Here is a 22,166-nt window from a genome sequence, read left to right on the forward strand (position 1 = left end):
ATTTCATATGACCCATATTCAAGTTTGCTGACTCTTACTTCTGTCTGATAAAATCTGTTGCTGAAACCCTCTGGCGAATATTTTATTTTATTTACCTGTACTGTTTAGCTCCAGAATTTCCATTTGGTTTCTTTCTATAGTTTTTATCTATTGATAGTCTCTATTTGTTAAGACACCATTTTCTGGGTTTTGCTTTAGCTCATTGCTTACAAACTTCTTTCAGGTATTTGAGCATATTTAAGACAGTTGATTTAAAGTCTTTGTGTGTTAAGTCCAATGGCTGTGCTGCTTGAAGATCAATTTCTGTGCATTTCTCCTATGGACTGGCCATACTTTTGGACATTTTGATTATTATAATGCAGTAGCTCTGGAAATCAGAATCTTGTCCCTCCTCAGGGTTTGTTTTCATTGCTGGTATAGGTTGTAGTTGTTTGTTTAGTGACTTTTTGTCCCGACCCCGCGGGAGGGGGGTGACTGTGCCTGAAAGAGATGGGCGAGAGAAAGGAACGAGACCAAGCAAATGGTTGTCAAGGTCTACTTTACTTAGATTTTCTGCTGGTTTTTTTTTTTTTTTTTTTTTTTTTGAGACAGAGTCTCGCTTTGTTGTCCAGGCTAGAGTGAGTGCCGTGGCGTCAGCCTAGCTCACAGCAACCTCAAACTCCTGGGCTTGAGTGATCCTTCTGCCTCAGCCTCCCGAGTAGCTGGGACTACAGGCATGCGCCACCATGCCCGGCTAATTTTTTTTTTTCTATATATATTAGTTGGCCAATTCATTTCTTTTTGTTTATAGTAGAGACGGGGTCTCGCTCTTGCTCAGGCTGGTTTTGAACTCCTGACCTTGAGCAATCTGCCCGCCTCGGCCTCCCAAGAGCTAGGATTACAGGCGTGAGCCACAGCGCCCGGCCTCTGCTGGTTTTATAATCATACAGAAACAAGGAAGTATGAACAGAAAATTAGAGTGGGGGGATGATGAGGCTCGGGTCTGGGTCAATCAGCCCCAATCAGCATCTTATAGGCATCAAAACTGTTTGTGACTGATCACTCAACCTCAACCTGGCAGGGGGTCGGGAACAATAGCAGGTAGCACACCCTGGAGCAAACAATTGCAGGTAGCACACCCTGGAGCAAGCACGTCATGGAATGCATTCTTCTCGGAGCTATAGCTGAGGGGTTGGGTGCTTATTTTCGTCCTGGGAATTTTCCAGGGCGAGGCCGTGTGTAGGACAAGTCGTTGGGGTGTTGAGGGTCTTAGTCTCTAACAACTTTTATTAAAAATTTTGTAAAGACTGTATTCTTTGTTGTGTGTGGTCTATGAAATCTCATTTTAATTTTTGGTCAGCTAGTATTTTGACAGAGGACATGAAGCAAAAAGAAAAGAAATTCCAAGACCCCCAAAACCTCTTAGTCTTTGCATATTGGCTTTCTGTTTGGAGCACTCTTTCAACAATTAGCCAAGCTGTTTCCATCTCTGCCTTAGCCTTCACTTCCTTTTTTCTCTAACGATCAGCCAGAGGTAAAATTACAGGGTTTTCTCAGGTATTTTATGAGTACTTACCTTGCCCTGGACAAGTGTGTGGCTTTCTAAATTCCCTAGGATCCATAGTTTGTTTTTCATGCCTGAATTCTCTAAAGAATCTCAATCACCAGCTTTTCCTCCCAGGCTTTCAGTGCATCTGTTGTTTGCTTAACTGTAACCTTTTGTCCTAAGTAGCAGCAGGTTCCTCATTTGCCTTTCAGTGCTTATAAGAAATGCCCTCTGTGGAGTGATTTTTCTGCCCTGAAAGGAGGACTAAGTTAGGCAAAAACAAAGACAAGTGTCTGTGTCAGTCCTTAAGATAGTCCCCAGGTAGATGAATCCAAAAAAAAATCTTTGGAAAAAAATAGCTGGTCTGCTACTTGTGAATCCAGCGATCAAGTCCCACACTGGAAATACGGGCCACCACCTTCCAGAACACTGCCAAACCACTGGGAGGGATGGAGTAAGGGCAAGCAATGCTATAAACTTGCATACTGTTTTCAAGTTGTCTTTTTCTTGATTCAGCATTCTCCTGGTTACTGTAACCTTTTATTTTTCAAAAGTCCAACCAACTTGATTATGACAGTTTCTCTTCTTTTTCTTGTGGTGTTTCTGCAGAAGGATGACCCTTTAGAGCTACCTACTCTACCATTTTCACTAATATCACCCTGCAAAAACACACATTCTTGATGTTTCATTTTAGTGCAAATGTTTACTTTTTCTTTCTTTCTTTTTTTTTTTTTGAGACAGAGTCTCACTCTGTTGCCTGGGCTAAAGTGCCGTGGCGTCAGCCTAGCTCACAGCAACCTCAAACTCCTGGGCTCAAGCGATCCTCCCGCCTCAGCCTCCCGAGTAGCTGGGACTACAGGCATGTGCCACCATGCCCAGCTAATTTTTACTGTATATTTTAAGTTGTCCAGCTCATTTCTTTCTATTTTTAGTAGAGATGGCATCTTGCTCTTGCTCAGGCTGGTCTCAAACTCCTGAGCTCAAAGGATCCTTTCGCCTCGGCCTCCAAGAGTGCTAGGATTATAGGCGTGAGCCACTGTGCCTGGTACTCAAATGTTTACTTTTTCACTTCCTGATACCATTTGGACCTTAGAGCTCTTAAACTCCATGTCATGCTGTCTGCCTTTTAAACCACATAAGACTCAAATTATTATTTGTACAGTTAGTATTCTTTAAATATAGTTATACATTTATCCTGTTCATTGTTCTTTGTTTTCTCCTATGTTGCCATGCTTTCATCTAGAATCATTTTCCTCCTACCCAAACAATTCCCTTTTTTACTTCTTTTAGTGCAGTCCTCCTGAAGACAAATTCTTTCATTTTTATTTGTCTTACTTTTGTCTGTAAACAACTTCATTTCACCTCTATTTTTCAGGAATATTTCTCTGGGAATAGGATTCTAGGTTGGTAAGTTGTTATTGCTCTTTTTGTTCATTTGCTTTTATTTAAAGATCTTTCCAGATCTTCCCTGACTTCTTTTTTTTTTTTTTTTTTTTTTTTTTTTGAGACAGAGTCTCACTTTGTTGCCCAGGCTAGAGTGAGTGCCGTGGCGTCAGCCTAGCTCACAGCAACCTCAAACTCCTGGGCTCGAGTGATCCTTCTGCCTCAGCCTCCCGAGTAGCTGGGACTACAGGCATGCGCCACCATGCCCTGCTAATTTTTTATATATATATCAGTTGGCCAATTAATTTCTTTCTATTTATAGTAGAGACGGGGTCTCGCTCTTGCTCAGGCTGGTTTTGAACTCCTGACCTTGAGCAATCCGCCCGCCTCGGCCTCCCAAGAGCTAGGATTACAGGCGTGAGCCACAGCGCCCGGCCCCCTGACTTCTTTTGTTTCTATTAAAATGTCAGATCTGTTAGTAATCTCTTTTAAAGAAAGTATTTTTTTTCAATAACTATTTAAGAGTGTTCTCTTTGTCTTTAGTTTTCAGCAGTTTTAATCAAATGTGCCAGGTGTTCAGCAGCTCAGTATCATGTTCCGGGTGTATTCCTTGTATTTATCCAGCTTAGAATTTATATTGTTTCACATAGCTGTGCCTTTATCAACCCCTCATTCTGGGACACTTTCTGTGCACTGTGGGGGCGCCTCGATGGCACCTCGGCGGTGTCTCAGTGGCACAACAAGAAAGGAATTTTCCCCCCCTTTGTGTGAAGTAGGGTGAGGCAATTAGCGAACAGCACACATCTGTTTATACTCATACCTCCGGTTATCTCTTGGGTTGTGAAGAAAGGCAAAAGGGAGGTGGGATGCGCAGGGATCGTGCAGGATACAAAGGAAATTAATCACTTCAAAAGTCAGCTCATGACCAGCGCGTGATTAGTTTGTGCGTTGCTAGGGCCCTTTGGGGGGGGGATAAAAGGCACCCCGCAATTCAGGTCGGGGTCCTTGCCTAAGGAGAGCGACCACTGCGTTGGGGCTCGAGGGCTCGAACCCTGGCTAGCCAGACAATAAAACTCCTCTTGTGATTTTACATCCTCAGTGTCTCTTTCCTTCTGTTCGGTGGGGTTGAGTGAGGCCGTTCCCTAACATGCACACCCTTTTACACTTTTTAAAAAATTATTTTATTCTTTGTAGGCTTCATTTGGGGTATTCCCTATTGCTCTCTCAGTTTATTAATCCTGTGTTCTGCACATACATTCTGCAGTCAAACTCACCCATCGAGTTCTTAATATCCAACATAGTATTTTTTCTTTCTATATGTACATTTGATTTTTTTAAACAGATTCAAATTCTCTGGTGATGTCCTCTATTATTTTATCTATTCTAGTTGCCACTTCCCCTCTACTTCCTTGACCTTATTAAGCAGAGTCATTTTAAAATGCTTGTCTTTAATACCCAATATCTGTTTTATTCATTGATCAGCTTAACTTAGCTATTTTCTGTTGATTACCTCTTTTATCATCTCAGTTTTTTCCTGACTAGCAATTCTTTCTTGTGTGCCAGAATTTAACAAATGTCTTGAGAAGAAACACATTTGTCAATTTGAGGTCCTTCAGGTCTCCAATTTTGTCACCCTAGTTCCACATGACTGGTAAAATTTATTTACTTCTCTTTCCCCCAACAGTGGCCCTCTGATCCTTGATCTGTGTCCCAAATTGGCAGATGATCCCAGGGAAAAAATGGTTCTAAATCACTTGACTCATTTTAAATTTTTTCCTTCTCTATAAATATTATGTTTGGTCTTCACTGTTTCCACAGCTCTGTAATGCCTTTGTGACTTTTGTAGTTTATGTTTTGTCTAGTTATTATCTATAAGAAGCATTGGCCTACCATGATTGCCTACAGGGGTTAGTTCACCTTTTCTTTCCTTCTTTTTTTTTTTTTTTTTTGAGACAGAGTCCCGCTTTGTTGCCCAGGCTATAGTGAGTGCCGTGGCATCAACCTAGCTCACAGCAACCTCAAACTCCTGGGCTCAAGCAATCCTTCTGCCTCAGCCTCCCGAGTAGCTGGGACTACAGGCATGTGCCATCATGCCCAGCTGACTTTTTTCTATATATATTAGTTGGCCAATTAATTTCTTTCTATTTATAGTAGAGACGGGGTCTCACTCTTGCTCAGGCTGGTTTTGAACTCTTGACCTCGAGCAATCCACCTGCCTCGGCCTCCCAGAGTGCTAGGATTACAGGCGTGAGCCACCATGCCCGGCCCATTTTATGAACTTTTATTGAGCATCTATTATGTATCAGATAATGGAAGCAAAAATATACAATGTTTTACCTAGTATTGTAAGGGCCAAGAGAAAACTTCCCCTTCACTCTCTGAAGTTTCACTGAGAACCATGGACAAGAGGCTGATTTATAGGACAAAAGACATGCAAATTTATGTTATCATAGTTTTACATAACTCAGGAGCCTTCACGATGAAGACCCTAAGATACAGGGGAAATTGTCAACTTGTATGCTTAGGTACAACAAAGTATGGACAGCCATGTAGAAATATGATTGGACAAAAAGCGTATGATCTATTGCTAATATACTGAGCGAGAAAACTCAGGAAGGCCTGTCTGTCTAGATTCTTCTTGGCCTCTCTGAGCATGCATTCCTTTCTTCTGGGTCTGGGTCTCTAGAAAGGGAGTCATGTGATCTATAGTCAAATAAGGTAGGTGAGATAATTTCTCTTTGGTCAGTTTTTACACAGAAAGGTGGAGGGAAAGTTAGAGTAATATATTTTAGGTTTTGTGGTTGGCTTTGGGGAATTGAGGGGATTCTGGATTCTATGACTCGCCTTGGGGAGGAGGGATTCTAGTTTCCGTGGCTGGCTTCAGGCTGGCTTCAATGGGACTGAGAAGCAGGAGGGCAGAAGGCCAGAGAAAAACTTTTGCTTCTGAAGAGCTAAAAATAGAAAATGCCATTCTATCCAGCAATAGCACTATTAGGCATCTACCCAAAAGAGCAAAAGATATTCTAAAATAAAGACATCTGCACCCGAATGTTTATGGCAGCACAATTCAGTATTGCAAGGATGTGGAAACAACCCAAGTGCCCATCAATTCATGAGTGGATTATTAAAATTTGGTATATGTATACAATGGAATATTACTCAAATATGAGAAACGACGGTGATCTAGCACCGCCTTATATTTTCCTGGATAGAGCTTGAGCCCATTATCCGAAGTGAGGTATCACAAGATCAAGAGAATAGGCTCCACATGTACTCGCCATCAAATTGGCACTAACTAATCAACACTATGGTGCTCACACGGTAAGTAATATTCTTCAGGGATTAGTGGGTTGTCGGGGGGTCTAAACTCACAACTAATGGATGTGATGAGCATTGTAGAGGGGAAGGGCATGCCTCTGATCCTCACTTGGGTGAGGCAAAGACATAAAATGTAACCAAAATATTTGTACCCTCATAATATCCTGAAATAAACAAATTAAAAACAAACAAAAACTTTTGCGTCTGAAACTGCTTCTTATGACTTCATTCTGGGCCATTGTTTTCTGAGTCCTAACAGTACCTGAAAGATGAGTCAGTGCTCTCAGGATGCTTGTTAGGAGTAGAAAGAGACAAATGAGAAAGGAGAGAGCATAGTACAATAAGCATTATGCTGTGGATGAAAGTGATTTCATTTAAAGTTTGAGTAGACTTTAGCCAGGTGAAGAAGAGGGAAAATGTGTTTCTAAACAGTTGGGGCAACAAATGCAAAGTCCCAACTTCTCGAAATAACAGGGTATCTTATGAAGAGACTAGAAATGAGAATGGTAAGCTAGGCAGGGGTTACTATTTCACAAAAGTTACTGTGAAAATGTGTTTGTTCTCTGCGATTGCTGCATTTCCAGACTTCTCATTGGACTTTTGAAAGACATCCAATAAAGACCAGTATGAAATAACTGGTCTAACTCCAGAGTTAATTTTTATACTTGACAGTGCTAAGAACTCTATATAATCTTGACTTCTTATATTGTATTTTGTGGCTGCTGTAACTCTCCAGTAGATGAAGCAGTAGGAATGTGTGTGTGTGTGTGTGTGTTTTCAAGGTACGAATGTTGATGATAGGTTAGGGAAAAGGTAGAATAAACTGGCATTCAGAAATGCCAATAATCACATGGATAGCCCTTTAGAAAAGAAAAAAATAGTAACAGATATTTATTAAGCACCTACTGTGTGTTAAGCACTTTACACAGATTTAGTCTGTGTCATTTAATCCATGCAATAATACTAAGGAGTTACTTTCTATTGTGTGTCGTCCATTATGAGTAATTTCATTTTACAGACGAGGAAACTCAGACATGGAGAAGTCTATCAATTAGGGTTCAATTATGGAAAAAAGAAACCACTCTAGATATTTCAAACATAATGCTATTTAGTACAGAGACTTAGATGCTTATAAGCATCTGGAGGGGCTACTGCCCCATTGGTTTTCATTTGTGCCACTGCATCTGTGGTCCAGAGAATATAGAAGTTACCGCTATTGCTGCCCAAAGGCCAGAAAAGTTAATAAAACCACTGTTAATTGTCACAGCTGCCTTATATTACTGAAGCGGGGACTGGCAAGGAAAAGAGACAAAGCCCAAGCAAAAATCCACAACAATGACATGTCTTTCTTCCACTTTCCGAACATCAGGAAGTGCCTCCCACTTGGTGAATCCAGAACACAGGAAGCAAAAGGTATCTGGGAAATGTAGTTTTCAGGATTCCAGCCTTGCCTTAGGGAGACCTGAGAAGGGTATGGAATGCTTGTGTTAGATTTCTATTGTTGCTATAACAAATTAGCACAAATGTAGTGGCTTAAAACAACACCCACATATTATCTCACAGTTCTACAAACCAGAAGTACAGTGGACTCAGCTGGAAATTGCTTAGGGTCATTTTGAGGCTGAAATCGAGGCAGCAGCCAGCCAAGGCTTTGGGGGAGAATCTCCCTCAGGAGGGTCATTTTCAGGTTGTCGTCAGAATTACTTTTGTTCTCATAGTTTCCATGTGGTCCCTTTCATCTTTAAGCCAGGACCCATGGGTTGAGTCCTTTCCATGCTTTGAATTTCTGTGAATTCCCTTTCTGCTGTATCTATCTGACTTATCTTTTGCCTTTAGTTGTTCATGTGATTTCATTGTACCCACCTGGAAAATCGCAGCTAATCCCTTCATTTTAAGGTCAGCTGATTATAACTGAAAGATGAGTCACTGCTCTCAGGATGCTCGTAAGTAGTAGAAAGAGACAAATGAGAAAGGAGAGAGCATAGTACAATAAGCATTATGCTGTGGATGAAAGTGATTTCGTTTAAAGTTTGAGTAGACTTTAGCCAGGTGAAGAAAGGGGAAAAGGTTTTTCTAAACAGTTGGGGCAACAAATGCAAAGTCCCAACTTCTCGAAATAACAGGATATCTTATGAAGAGACTAGAAACGAGAATGGTAAGCTAGGCAGGGGTTACTTTAATCATATTTGTAAAGGCTCCTTTGCCATGTAATGTAACTTAATGATAAGAGGAATAGTAGAGGACAAAGATCATGGGGTTCCAATTCTGCCTACCACAATCCTCATTTGGAAGAAAATGAGCAAACAAGAAAAATTCCAACACAAAAGGCTAGTAGATTTGCTCAAGATCATTCATGTTCTCAGTTTTATCAATTTTAATAATAGTTACTATACATCAAGTGTCTACTATAAGTCAGGAGATATATAAGAAGCTGTATCGGCCGGGTGTGGTGGCTCACGCCTGTAATCCTAGCACTCTGGGAGGCCAAGGCGGGAGGATTGCTCGAGATTAGGGGTTCAAAACCAGCCTGAGCGAGAGTGAGACCCCTGTCTCTACCAAAAATAGAAAGAAATTAATTGACCAACTAAAAATATATATGGAAAAAATTAGCCGGATATGGTGGTGCATGCCTGTAGTTCCAGCTACTCAGGAGGCTCAGGCAGAAGGATCGCTTGAGCCCAGGAGTTTGAGGTTGCTGTGAGCTAGGCTGACGCCACGGCACTCACTCTAGCCTGGGCAACAGAGTGAGACTCTGTTTTAAAAAAAAAAAAAAAAAAAAAAAAAAGATGTATCGCTGTTATCTCATGTAGTTCTTTTAGAAAGTCAAATAGCAAATTGAGAGACTTTGCAGTACTTTATGTAGTATGTGTTATGAGAATTAAGTAATATGAATGAGTTCTGAGTGCAGTGCCTAAGATAATTAAGAACTTAATGAGACATTTGTGTTATGGTACGGAGTGCGAGAAATGACTACTTCAGACCAAATTCAAACGAATTGTGAGTCTTTATTAGCTGGCCAACGACCACCTCTGTTCCCCAAGAAGGCAGGTATAGAGAGAGGCCCCAGTTGAAGGAGCAGGGAGGTTTTTCTATCATCCTGAGTTAGGGGCTACGTGGCTTTAGGCACAGCAGTTGAAACATTATCTTGTAACATTACATCATGTTTTCCATGCGGGTGCGGGTCCTGGGGGTCCGGGACCAGCCTCCAACCCCCTGGCCTGATAACAACACAAACAATACTAACAATTCTTATGCAAGCAGGGTTATAGAAGCAGACATCATCAGCCAAGGATACAGCATGTTCTTTCTAAATTGAGAAAACATAGTAAAATTTTAACTATATGCAGCTGCGAGGTTACACAAATGGCTCTGATTTATTATTCTGTTTTTCTCTCCTGCAAGCCTTAGGAATTTCTACTTGAGGGTCTGGGATAACAGGAAACACCAGATCAGCTTCTACTTCTACAATTTGTTATTGCTGTTGTTGTTGTTCCTATTTAGAGATAAGATCATTGTGTACCTGGAAAGTGAGCTAACTTGCCCAAGACCACGTGGCTGGTAAGTGACCCAGCATGGCTTTGAATACAGATTGCCCAACTTCAAGTGTGGAAATAAATGGAAAATATTGTATGCATTGAACTTGATTAACACAGCATCCAGTAAATAATAATTATTATCATTATTATTAAAATAACATACAAGATATCCCACTACCCTAAAAAGACATAACATTTCTAAAAGCTAATTACTCATTCTTGACTGAATGAAGTCCAAATTCCTTACCCGGCTGCAACTTAACCTACCTCCCACTCTCTCCCAAAACTACTCGCTCAGCAACTCGGTATATACTCTTCGATTATTTTCAAAATCATTCTTTGAGACTTTTTTTGGTGGCGGATGGGGGACAGAGTCTCACTCTGTCACCGGGGCTAGAGTGCAGTGGCATCATCATAGCTCACAGCAACCGCAAACTCAAGGGATCCTCCTGCCTCAGCCTTCCCAGTAGCTGGGACTGCAGGTGTGCACCACCATGCCCAGCTACTTTTTTATTTTTAGTAGAGATGGTGTCACTTTTGCTCAGGCTAGTCTCGAACTCCTGAACTCAAGTGATCCTCCTACCTTGGCCTTCCAGAGTGCTAGCGTTACAGGCGTGAACCACCACACCGGGTCATTAAAATCATCAAATCAAGGCCGGGCGCGGTGGCTCACGCCTGTAATCCTAGCTCTTGGGAGGCCGAGGCGGGCGGATTGCTCAAGGTCAGGAGTTCAAAACCAGCCTGAGCAAGAGCGAGACCCCGTCTCTACTATAAATAGAAAGAAATTAATTGGCCAACTGATATATATATGTAAAAAATTAGCTGGGCATGGTGGCGCATGCCTGTAGTCCCAGCTACTCGGGAGGCTGAGGCAGAAGGATCGCTGGAGCCCAGGAGTTTGAGGTTGCTGTGAGCTAGGCTGACGCCATGGCACTCACTCTAGCCTGGGCAACAAAGCGAGACTCTGTCTCAAAAAAAAAAAAAAAATCATCAAATCATTTTTTTTTTAAATTAATACTAGTCAAATTTAGCAGCGAGGGGGGTTGTGAACTTTTTTGAGTCAAGAGTCTCATTCTGTTAGCCTCCCAAGTAGCTGAGACTATAGGCACACGTCTCCGTGCCCCGCTAATTTTTTCTATTTTTAGTTGTTTGGTTAATTTCTTTCTATTTATAGTGGAGACGGGGTCTCACTCTTGCTCATGCTGGTCTGGAACTCCTGAGCTCAAGCAATCCTCCCGCCTCGGACTCCCAGAGTGCTAAGATTACAAGCTTGTGCCACCACGCCCGGCCTCCCATGTCGATTTTCTAAAAGCTTCTGGAAGATTCCAGGGAACTCTCCTGACTGAAAGAATGAAATAAATACTATCTTCACATTATTATTAAAATTGTACTGACATTTCAGATCCTGAAATCCCTGGACCGTATTTGGGGAACCTGCTGGTTTAACGGATGCGATTCTGTTAGTTAATGACTTAATTTTCTAGATTGGCTTTGTCTCGGCTTTTTGGTAGCCAGAAGTGACTAGGCCAAGGCAGGCAGCTCTACCGTCTGTGACAAAGGGGGCTTTACCGACATAGGTGACGGTTAGAGTTCGGGCATTTCCCTCAGAGGAGACGCCATGACGACCTATTGGGTGAGCACGTGATAACCACCGAGAGGGCCATTCTCTAGCAGTAGGCCTCCAGAAATCCGAGGCAACCTAGGGTGGTAGGCATCTGGGACAAATTAGGGAACTCAAGAAAAAGACAACAGTCTGAGGGCCACTCTCCTAAGTCACAAAATGTAAAAGGGTCGTCAAAAAAACTCAGTCATCAAGATAAATATTTTAATACAATATTGTAAAATTCAAATTGTTTTCGTAAATACATTTTATTAGTAATAATTTTTGAAAAACTATCCAAATTTTTTGCATGAGTCGCTCAGGAAAAAAACAAAAAAAACGACCTAGTTAGGCGCTCTATTCCGTGACTGAGGTGGGGGAGGGGGAGTAACGGGACGCAAAAAGCTGCCCCAGGGGCTGCCGGGAAGAAGCGCTCGTGGAAGCGAACAGCGGGCGGCCCTCAGTCGACTTCCACTTCCGTTAACTGCATTTCTCCCCGCCCACTCCTACGGTCGTGTCTGATTGGCTAGGCTACGGCACGTTCGCGCTGCCATTGGCTCGGAGGCAGCCGGGGTTGGGCGGCGGGAGACTCTTACCTCCCCTGGTCCCTCCTGGACCACCATTGTGAGCGGCAGTTGCGGTTCGGATCGGTTGCACCCAGAGCAGCTCCCGGCGTAGGTACGTTGGGGCCGGGCGAGCGGCGGTTGGCCGAGCAGCGGTTGGCCGAGCGGCGGTTTCGCGGGCGCCGCGCGCTTCTCTGAGGTACAGCTGCGGAGTCCTCGGAGTCCCGGGCGAGCGGGACGGTGGCGGCGGGGCTGGCTGACTGAAAGGCGTCCACGGGGGCGCTGGGGCTCGGACCTGCCGGGAAGACGCCGCGAGGGGCGGAAGGCCGCGTCTACAGCGCTTTCCGAGCGGAGCGCTGGCGAAGTGGGAGTCGTTTGCCGCCCCCGGTTGAGGCGGCACCTGGTTACGGCTGCGGAGGAAGTGGCCTCGCTCTTGTTGTTTTTTTTTTTTTCTTTTTTCCTTGACTAGTAAGTAAAAGAAAACTTAGCCTTGGCCCGGAGTGCTTTCACAGGTTAACGGGTGAAATTTATTCCCACCTCCAACTTTAGTATCCTGTTGACAAATTTCCGTGAGTTGTTTTAGTCATCTGTCTTTATCTGAGGAAACCTAATGCCAGAACGGTTCACTGAATCCTGCCAAGTGGCCTTTGATATAGGTTGTAATGAAGTAGGCACTGGACCATTAGGGATAATACCAAATTCTGAGTAAAGTGCCAAAATACTGTATGTGCCTCAGCTGAGTTTACCGGCGTAGGGATGCTATGATTTAATGACGCCTTTAATGTTGAAGTTCATTGTTATGAATATCTTTTTTGAAAAAAATCCACCTATTTCCTTCCTGTGGCCCCTCCCCCACCTTCTTTCTCCAATTTTAGCAAGTTCAAGAGTGTGTCTAAACCGAAGCAGTAATTATTTTGCTTTCTCTGTTGAAACGCTGCCGCACTTAGGAAAACTGACTGTTGAAAGATGAACCTTCTAATATAAGCCAACACAAGTTGCTTGCTGTGTGACGTAGGTTTTTCTGTTCTGAAGACTTAATGTATGGCTATAAAGCAATATACGGAATAATTCGCAGTAGAAAAATTATGTTAGATGCACTTCGGCTGTTTTTCTAGATTGGGACTTAATGCTATTTTCAGTGTGATTTTTGTCATATTTACTTGTAGCCAGTAAATGACCTTCGACATAACTATTTGCAAAACAAATGGGGAAGAACATTCAAGATAAAACATAATTTATATCACAGGAAAGTTCTTGAAAAATGAAGCATCTGAATGAAGGACTAATTATGCTGAATTCAGCTTTTATGAAGTATGCTTTTCTTACCTTGTTTATTCCTCAGTTCTTTTTTTTTTTTTTTTATTAGAAGTGTTGACTCTGATCTTAATCAATTTAATCTATTTTACTCTTAGTCTTATCTGCAGATATGTGCAGGACACGTCCTAAGATTGACTTCTGCCTCAACAGAAATTGCATGAGCAGTACCTTATTGGAAACGATTTGCGTGTTTTAAGAACTGGTGTATCTAGGTACATCTTGAATTTTCTGCTATGCCTTGCCTTATCAACTCTGTACTTCAATCATCTCAGCCTTTAATTCCATTGTATTTCCTTGCTACTTAATATTTTGAAGTCTGGTATGAACCTATTGTGATCCCTGCATCTTTGCCTGTGCATATTTCATAGTTCTCTTACAGTGGGTGTGTACAGATGTTTCATTTGATGTTACCAAATTTTAAGTAATATATTGGATAGTTAAAAATAAAAACTGTATGACTTTAAGTGCACAAGAGTGTTAGTTCTCATTGAGTGAGATAATACAAAATACAAAGAACTGTATTCTTTTATCTCATTCTGTCTCCTATACTTAATCTTTTAGATACTTATTCTTCTTAAACCTGACTTTTACAGTACAGTATATTAAACTCAGCTAACTTTTTATCCTTGATCTTTACCAATCTGGGTAGGACAGATTATAGTCAGGTATTATCTAGAGAGAAATCTCTAACTTTCTGGAGGAAGGGGAGATAATGAGATATAATATGACTTTTTGAACTCTTGATTAAGCTCATAGGGATATAAGATATTTATATAGATATTAGTAAATGTAGTCATTAACTATATAGAGGCATTATATGTATCTGCTAAATGTGATTTCCCTTAGCATACGACTGAGGGGCTATTGTGCATTGTGTTGCTGATATGAAGTAGCTTATGAGATGGCTATGACAAAAGTTGCCTGTTTCGGGTACTCTTTATATCAAAGAGACAATGACCCTGAGTGGCTTTCCAATACTCTTTGTTCCCCGGGCCAGGGTGCAGTGGCATAATCATAGCTCACTGCAGCTTCCATATTCTGGGCTCAAGTGATCCTTGAACCTCAGCCTACGAGTAGCTGGGATTAAAGGTGTGTGCTAGCATGCCTGGCTAATTTAAAAAGTTTTTTTTTTAACTTTAATTTTTTTTTAAATTTTTTCTTTTTCTTTGCTCAAGAAACTGAAATCTATTTAAAATTTTTTGTAGAGGCAGGGTCTCAGTCTGTTGCCCAGGCTGGTCTTGGACGCCTGGCCACAAGTGGTCCTCCCGCCTCGGCCTCACAAAGTAGCGAGCCACCATACAGCAGTTTTTTTTTTTCCACCCCCCGGCTCCATACAGCATTTCTTAAAATTTCTATATGAAAGGCATTTCACTGAGGTTATAAAAATAAGTAAGATGCATCTCTGTCCTCATATTTTGTAACTGGAAATGTCACATTGCTAAGGAGAAATTCAGATAAGAAAGTAGTTCTCTTGGTAGAAGGCTTTCTTGAAGAGGTGTTCTTTAAATTTGATCTTGAAGGAGTGTAGAATAGGGAAAATGTTGTTATGTGATGCTTCTGGTCAATTTAAAAAAAAAAATAAAGGTTAGGTTTATAGGAAAGTTAGATTTGATAGCATCAGGGAAAACAAAATATTGTTAAAGAAAATGCAGTCTGGGCGAGGTGGCTCACGCCTGTAATCCTAGCACTCTGGGAAGCCTAGGCGGGAGGATCGCTCGAGGTCAGGAGTTTGAGACCAGCCTAAGCAAGAGTGAGATTCTGTCTCTACTAAAAATAGAAAGAAATGAACTGAACTGGACAACTAAAAATATATAGAAAAAAATTAGCCAGGCGTGGCGGTGCATACCTGTAGTCCCAAGCTACTCAGGAGGCTGAGGCAGAAGGAGGCTGAGCAGTAGCCCCAGCTACTCCTGGGCTGCTTGAGCCCAGGAGTTTGAAGTTGCTGTGAGCTAGGCTGACTCCACGACACTCTAGCCTGGGCAACAGAGTGCGACTCTCGTCTTAAAAAAAAAAAAAAAATTTTTTTTTGACAAAAATGGAGAAAATCAAGGAAACCAAAATTGGTTTTTGAAAAGATCAACGAGGTAGACTAATGAAGAAAAAGAAAGGAAGAGACTCAAATTACTAAAATGAGGAATGAACGAATGTCACTATTGACCTTCCAGAAGTTAAAACAATTATAAGGGAATACCATACAAAAATCACAATTGTGTGAATCCACTAAATATATGAAATAGACAAAAATCCTAAAACGACACTACGGGAACTGATTCAAGATCTCAGCAGACCTATGACAAGTAAAGACATTGAATTAGGACGCAAAGAAAAGCCTCAAATCTTTTGGCTTTATTGGTGAATGATACCAAACATTTAAAGATACCAATTCTTCACAGATAGTCTTCAAAAAAATTGACGAGGAAGGAACGTTTCCCAACTAAAATCTGTGAGGCCAGTATTTCCCCTGATATCAAAAGTAGATAAGGACATCATAAGAAAACTACAGAACGATGTCTCTTATGGATGTAAATGTGAAAATCTTCAACCAGATAATAGCAATTAGAAAAGGATTTTTATTTAAATTTTAAATTTATGTTTCACTTTGTTTTTATTCATTCACTATGCTAATGAGGAAGCATAAAGGATTGTACATCATTACTACGTGGGAATTATCTCAGAAGTGCAAGGTTGGTTTTGTACCATATAGATTGAATAGAGAACAAAGCCACATGCTTGACTTAAAAGATGCTGAGAATCATTTTCTGACAAAATTCATGCCCCTTCATGGTAAAAACATTCAACAAAGTAGGGAAAGTGTGGAACTTTGTCAGTCTGATAAAATGCATCTTGTGAAAAACTCATAGCTAATGCCATGCTGTGATGAAAACTCAAGGTTTCCTTCCTAAATCAGGAACTATATGACCACTCTTACTACTTCAACGTTGTTCTGAAAGATCTAGTCGGGAAAATTAGGAAAGAGAATAAAATTGAGATTGGAAAGAGAGAAGACATCTATACACAGATGACATCTAGTGAGTAGAAAATCCTAAGGAATCCACAAAAAATTATCAGATAAAAACAAGTTCAGAGCCGGGCGCGGTGGCTCACGCCTGTAATCCTAGCACTCTGGGAGGCTGAGGTGGGCGGATTGCTCGAGGTCAGGAGTTCGAAACCAGCCTGAGCAAGAGCGAGACCCCGTCTCTACTATAAATAGAAATAAATTAATTGGCCAACTAATATATATATAAAATTAGCCGGGCATGGTGGCGCATGCCTGTAGTCCCAGCTACTTGGGAGGCTGAGGCAGCAGGATTGCTTGAGCCAGGAGTTTGAGGTTGCTGTGAGCTAGGCTGACGCCACGGCACTCACTCTAGCCTGGGCAACAAGCGAGACTCTGTTTCACAAAAAAAAAAAAAAACAAAAAAAAAAAAACAAGTTCAGTAGCATGGCCATCGTGGCTCATGCTTGTAATCCCAAGTCTTTGGGAGGCTGAGGCAGGAGGATCACTTGAGCCCAGGAGTTTGAGACCAGTCCTGGCAACATAGCGAGACCTCACCTCTTAAAAAAAAAGCCAGGTTCGGGACTGTACCTCTAGTCTCAGCTATATTCAGAAGGCTGAGGCAGAAAGATCACTTAAGTCTAGGAGTTCAAGGCTGCAATAAGTTATGATGGATACAAGATTAGTATGCAAAAATCTATTTTATTTCCATATGCTTGGACAATCCAGAAATTCAGAAAACAGTGTGGCCTACAGCATTCAATAATACAGTATAACATGCTATACAGGTTTGTAGCCTAGGAGCAATAGGCGATATCATATATCCTAGGTGTGTAGGGTGTTATGCCATCTAGGTTTGTGTAATACACTCCATGATGATCATACAGTGATGAAATTGCCTAAAGATGTATTTCTCAGAATGTATCCCTGCTATTGAGAGACATGTGACTGTATTGATATCTTTTAAAGAGAATGTTTAGGTGTTGTAAGGTCAATTCAGTTAAGATAGGTTTTGCATTTTTCTTAATTTGTGTGCTCTGCAATTTCAGAGGTTTGGATCACCACTGTTTTTGTGATCAAAATCCTGTTTAGTGCCGGGTATGGTGGCTCACGTCTGTAATCCTGGCACTCTGGGAGGCCGAGGTGGGCGGATTGCTCAAGGTCGGGAGTTCAAAATCAGCCTGAGCAAAAGTGAGACCCCCGTCTCTACTATAAATAGAAAGAAATTAATTGGCCAACTGAATATATATATATTAGCCGAACATGGTGGCACATGCCTGTAGCTTCAGCTACTCGGGAGGCTGAGGCAGGAGGATCGCTTGAGCCCAGGAGTTTGAGGTTGCTGTGAGCTAAGCTGACAACACGGCATTCTAGCTTGGGCAACAAAAGTGAGACACTGTCTCAAAAAAAAGAATAGACATCCATGTTCATGGATCAGAGGACTTGATAGTATTAAGATAATAATAGTCCCTTAAATCTATTGGATATTAACCTCATCAAATTCATGGTTTGCAAATATTTTCTCTCACTTCCTGTTTGTCTCATTACTTTGTTGATTTTCTTTGCTGTGCTTTCTAGTTTGTTGTAATTTCATTGGTCTATTTTCGCTTTTGTTGCCTGTACTTTTGGGGCCATATCCCAAAAAATAATTGCCTAGAAAAATTTCATAGGGATATTTTCTCCTATGTTTTATTTTAATAGTTTTACAGTTTCATGTCTTAAATTTAAGTTTTTAATGCATTTTAAGCTGATTTTTTTGTATATGGTTTGAGGTAGAGGTCTAGTTTTTCTATTGCATGTGGATATCCAGTTTTCCTAGCACCATTTATAGAAGAGACTGTCCTTTACCCTTTGTGAGTTTTTGACATTTTAGTGAAAATCAATTGATTGTAAATGTGTGGATTTATTTCTCGATTCTCTAGTCTGATCCATTAGAGTATGTGTCTGTTTTTAATATGAGTACGATGGTTTTTCAATGACTATAGCTTTGTAGTGTATTTTGAAATCGGCTAGAGTGATGCCTCCAGCTTTGTTCTTTTTGCTCATGATTGCTCTGTTTGGGTCTTGTGGTTCTGTAGTAATATGTTAATGATCCATTATAGGATTCTTCCCCCTCTGGGAAAAATGTAATTGGAATTAGAGATTATATTAAATTGGTTAAATTGGGGGTAGTATGACCATTTTAGTGATGTTAATTCTTCCAAACTATGTAAGAAACTCAGTGGCAAGAAGGCAAATTACCCTATTTCAAAAGAAGAAATCTAAATGGCTAAAGTGCTCAATTCACTAATAATCAGGGAACCTGCAAATGAAATCCAGAATGAGATATACTACCTCACGCTTGTTAGAATGACTTTCATCAAAAAGGTAAAAGATGGCCAGGCATGGTGGCTCACGACTGTGATCCTAGCACTCCGGAAGGCTGAGGTGGGAGGATTCCTTGAGGTCAGGAGTAGGAGACCATCGTGAGCAAGAGCGAGACCCTGTGTCTACTAAAAACAGAAAGAAATTAGCCAAACATCTAAAAATAGAGAAAATTAGCTGGGCATGGTGGCATGTCCTTGTAGTCCCAGTTACTTGGGAGGCTGATGCAGGAGGATCGCTTGAGTCCAGGAGTTTGAGGTTGCTGTGAGCTAAGCTGTCGCCATGGCACTATAGCCATAGGTGACAGAGCGAGATTCTGTCTCAAAAAAAATAATAAATAAAAGATAAAAGATAACAAGTGTTGGCAAGGATGTAGAGGGAAGGTTACAGTTGTACACAGTTGACAGGAATTGAAAGTAGTACAGCCATTATGGAAAACAAGTATGAAGTTCCTCAAAAAATTAAAAATAGAATTTCTAAATAATCCAGCAATTTTACTACTGTGTATATATCCAAAGGATATGAAATCATTATGTTGAAGAAATACCTGCACTCGCATGTTTATTGCAGCTTTATTCATAATAGCCAAGATATTGCAGCATTATTCACAATAGCCAAGATAGGGAATCAACCTAAGTGCCCATCAACACATGAATGGATAGGGAAAATGTGGTATATACATACAATGGAGTACTACTCAGCCTTGAAAAAGAAAATCCTGCTATTTTTTTACAATGTGAAAGAACCTGGAGGACATTTAAGTGAAAAAAATCTATGCACAGACAAATACCACATGGTCTCACTTGTTTTTGGAATCTAAAAAAGTTGAACTCATTTAAGCAAAGGTAAGAGTGATGGTTACCGTGACTGGGAGGGGGAAGGTTGGATAGATATTGGTCAAAGGAAATAAAATTTCAGGTAGGAGGAATAGGATCAAGAGGTCTGTTGTGCAACATAGTGACCATAGTTAATAACAGCATATTGTATACTTGGAAAAAACACAGTGATAATGTTAAAATTCATAAAAACTGCAATCTTACATGAAGAAAAAATGATAGCATCACCCCCTAAATTGACCTAGAAATCCAACACAATTTTTTTTTTTTTTTTTTTTTTGAGAGAGTCTCACTCTGTTGCCTGGGCTAGAGTGCCGTGGAGTCTTAGCTTACAGCAACCTGAAACTCCTGGGCTGAAGAGATCCTTCTGCTTTAGCCTCCTGAGTAGCTCGGACTACAGGCATAAGCCACTATGCTCGGGTAATTTTTTCTATTTTTGGTAGAGACCGGGTCACACTGTTACTCAGGCTGGTCTCAAACTCCTGAGCTCAAACGATCCTCCCACCTCGGTCTCCCAGAGTGCTAGGATTGCTGTCATGAGCTACCTCGCCCAACCTCAACACAATCTTTATCAGAATTTCAGCTTGTTTTGTAAAAATTGATAATCAAGTTCTAAAATTTGTATGAATATTCATGGTACCCAGAAGAGCCAAAATGATCTTCAAAAAGAACAAAAAGGGCTGGGCGTGGTGGCTCACACCTGTAATCCTGGCACTCTGGGAGGCTGAGATGGGAGGATTGCTTGAGGTCAGGAGTTACAGATCAGTAGGAGCAAGAGTGAGACCCTGTCTCTACTGTAAATAGAAAAGTTTAGTCAGGCACAATGGTGCGTTCCTGTAGACCCAGCTACTGGGGAGGCTGAGGCAGGAGGATGGCTTGAGCCTAGGACTTTGAGGTTGCAGTGACACCACACTCTAGCCAGGGCAACAGAGCAAGACTGCCTAAACAAACATACAAACCAAAATGTTGGAGGACTTATCCTGAATTCCAAACTTAGTGCAAAGCTACGGTAATCAAGATGATGCCGTACACACATAAGGACAGACTGATAGGTCAGTGAATTAGAATTGAGAATCTGAAAATAAATGTTCCAATTATTTATTTTGCAGAGACAGCATCTCATTGAGTTGCCTAGTCTGGATTCAAGCTCTTTGGCTCAGCCTCCCAGGTAGCTGGGACTATATGCATGCACCAAGTACGCACCACAGTGCCCAGCCATCCTTCCCATTTATACTTAATGAATTGGTTTTTTACAAGAGTGTCAAAACAATTCGATGAGGGAAGGAATGGTCTTTTCAAATTGTACTGGAACAGCTGGATGTCCACATGCAAAAGAATGAATGTGGACCCTTGTCTCACATCATATACAAAAATGAACTGAAATGTATCAAAAACCTAAACATAAGAGCTAATAAAACTATGAAAGTTTTAGGACAGGATAAATCTTAAATGACCTTGGATTGGGTAGTGATTTCTTAGCTGTGACACCAAAAACACAAGCAACAAATAAAAAATAAATTGGACTCTATCAAGATTTAGAACTTTAGTTTTTGAAAGCATATACCATCTAGGAATTGAAAAGACAACCCACAGATGGGATTGTAAATCCTATTTTATAAGGGACTTAATCTAGAAGATAAAAAGAAGTGCAAATAACCTAACTTTTAAATGGGCAAAGAATCTGAATAGACATTTCTTCAAAGAAGATATAGAAGTCTCCAAGAGGCATACGAATAGATGTTCAGTGTTATTAGCCATCAGGGAAATACAAATCAAAATGACAGTTAGGCACCACATCACTTGCATCAGGTTGGCTATACTAAAACAGATAATAACAAATGTTTGTAAAGAGGTATTAAAATTGGAACCTTCATCAACACTGTTGGTAAATGGCAATTGGTCCAGACACTTTCAAAAATGATCTGGCAGTTCCTTAAAGGTAAAATAATGGAGTTACCATGTGACCATGCATTTCCACCCCTAGGTGTATGTTTTTCTTTCTTTGTTTTTTTTTTTTTTTTTTTTTTTTTTTTGAGACAGAGTCTCACTTTGTTGCCCAAGCTAGAGTGAGTGCTGTGGCGTCAGCATAGCTCACAGCAACCTCAAACTCCTGGGCTCAAGCGATCCTACTGCCTCAGCCTCCCGAGTAGCTGGGACTACAGGCATGCGCCACCATGCCCAGCTAATTTTTTCTATATATATTAGTTGGCCGATTAATTTGTTTCTATTTATAGTAGAGACGGGGTCTCACTTAGGCTGGTTTCGAACTCCTGACCTTGAGCAATCTGCCCGCCTCGGCCTTCCAAAGTGCTAGGATTACAGGCGTGAGCCACTGCACCTGGCTGTCACTGCAACTTTTTTTGTCGTCGTCTTTTGCCACATTCCACAATGCAGAGTACTAACCACTATATGATCACGGCCCTTTTGCCACATTCCATATCAAACCCCCAACTCTTGAACTCATGTGATCCTTCTACCTCAGCCTCCTAAAAGAAATTAATTTTTTTTGCATTGATGCGGTCTGGCTTTGTTGCCCAGGGTGGATTCTATTCCTGGCCTCAAGTGATTCTCCCATCTCATCCTTCTAAAATACTGGGGTTACAGGCATGCGCCACTGTGCCTGGCTGGTTTGTTTTGTTTTGTGTATATTTACAAACTTATTTTAAAATTTATATGGAAATGCAAAGGGCCAAGATAATTAAGATAATCTTGAAGAAACAGAGCAAAAC

The 22,166-nt window shown here is 41.1% G+C and overlaps 1 protein-coding gene across 5 annotated transcripts in view; it reads left to right on the forward strand.

Moving 5' to 3' along the window:
• Nucleotides 1-11,937: 11,937 nt before the first annotated feature.
• The window catches only part of ATF7IP2 (activating transcription factor 7 interacting protein 2), a 54,873-nt gene continuing 44,644 nt past the window's right edge, over nucleotides 11,938-22,166 (forward strand). For 2 of the 5 annotated variants that reach the window (XM_012785086.3, XM_075995098.1), the window contains exons 1-3: nucleotides 11,940-12,040; nucleotides 13,092-13,236; nucleotides 13,338-13,454. The gene's annotated coding sequence lies outside the window, so the exon portion shown is untranslated. Of the gene's footprint in view, nucleotides 12,394-13,091; nucleotides 13,237-13,337; nucleotides 13,455-22,166 lie in introns of all 5 variants that reach the window. The other 3 variants (XM_012785078.3, XM_075995099.1, XM_012785115.3) reach the window with 3 other exon arrangements.

Source organism: Microcebus murinus, chromosome 19, assembly GCF_040939455.1.
Source record: "Microcebus murinus isolate Inina chromosome 19, M.murinus_Inina_mat1.0, whole genome shotgun sequence".
NCBI classification, from domain to species: Eukaryota; Metazoa; Chordata; class Mammalia; order Primates; family Cheirogaleidae; genus Microcebus; species Microcebus murinus.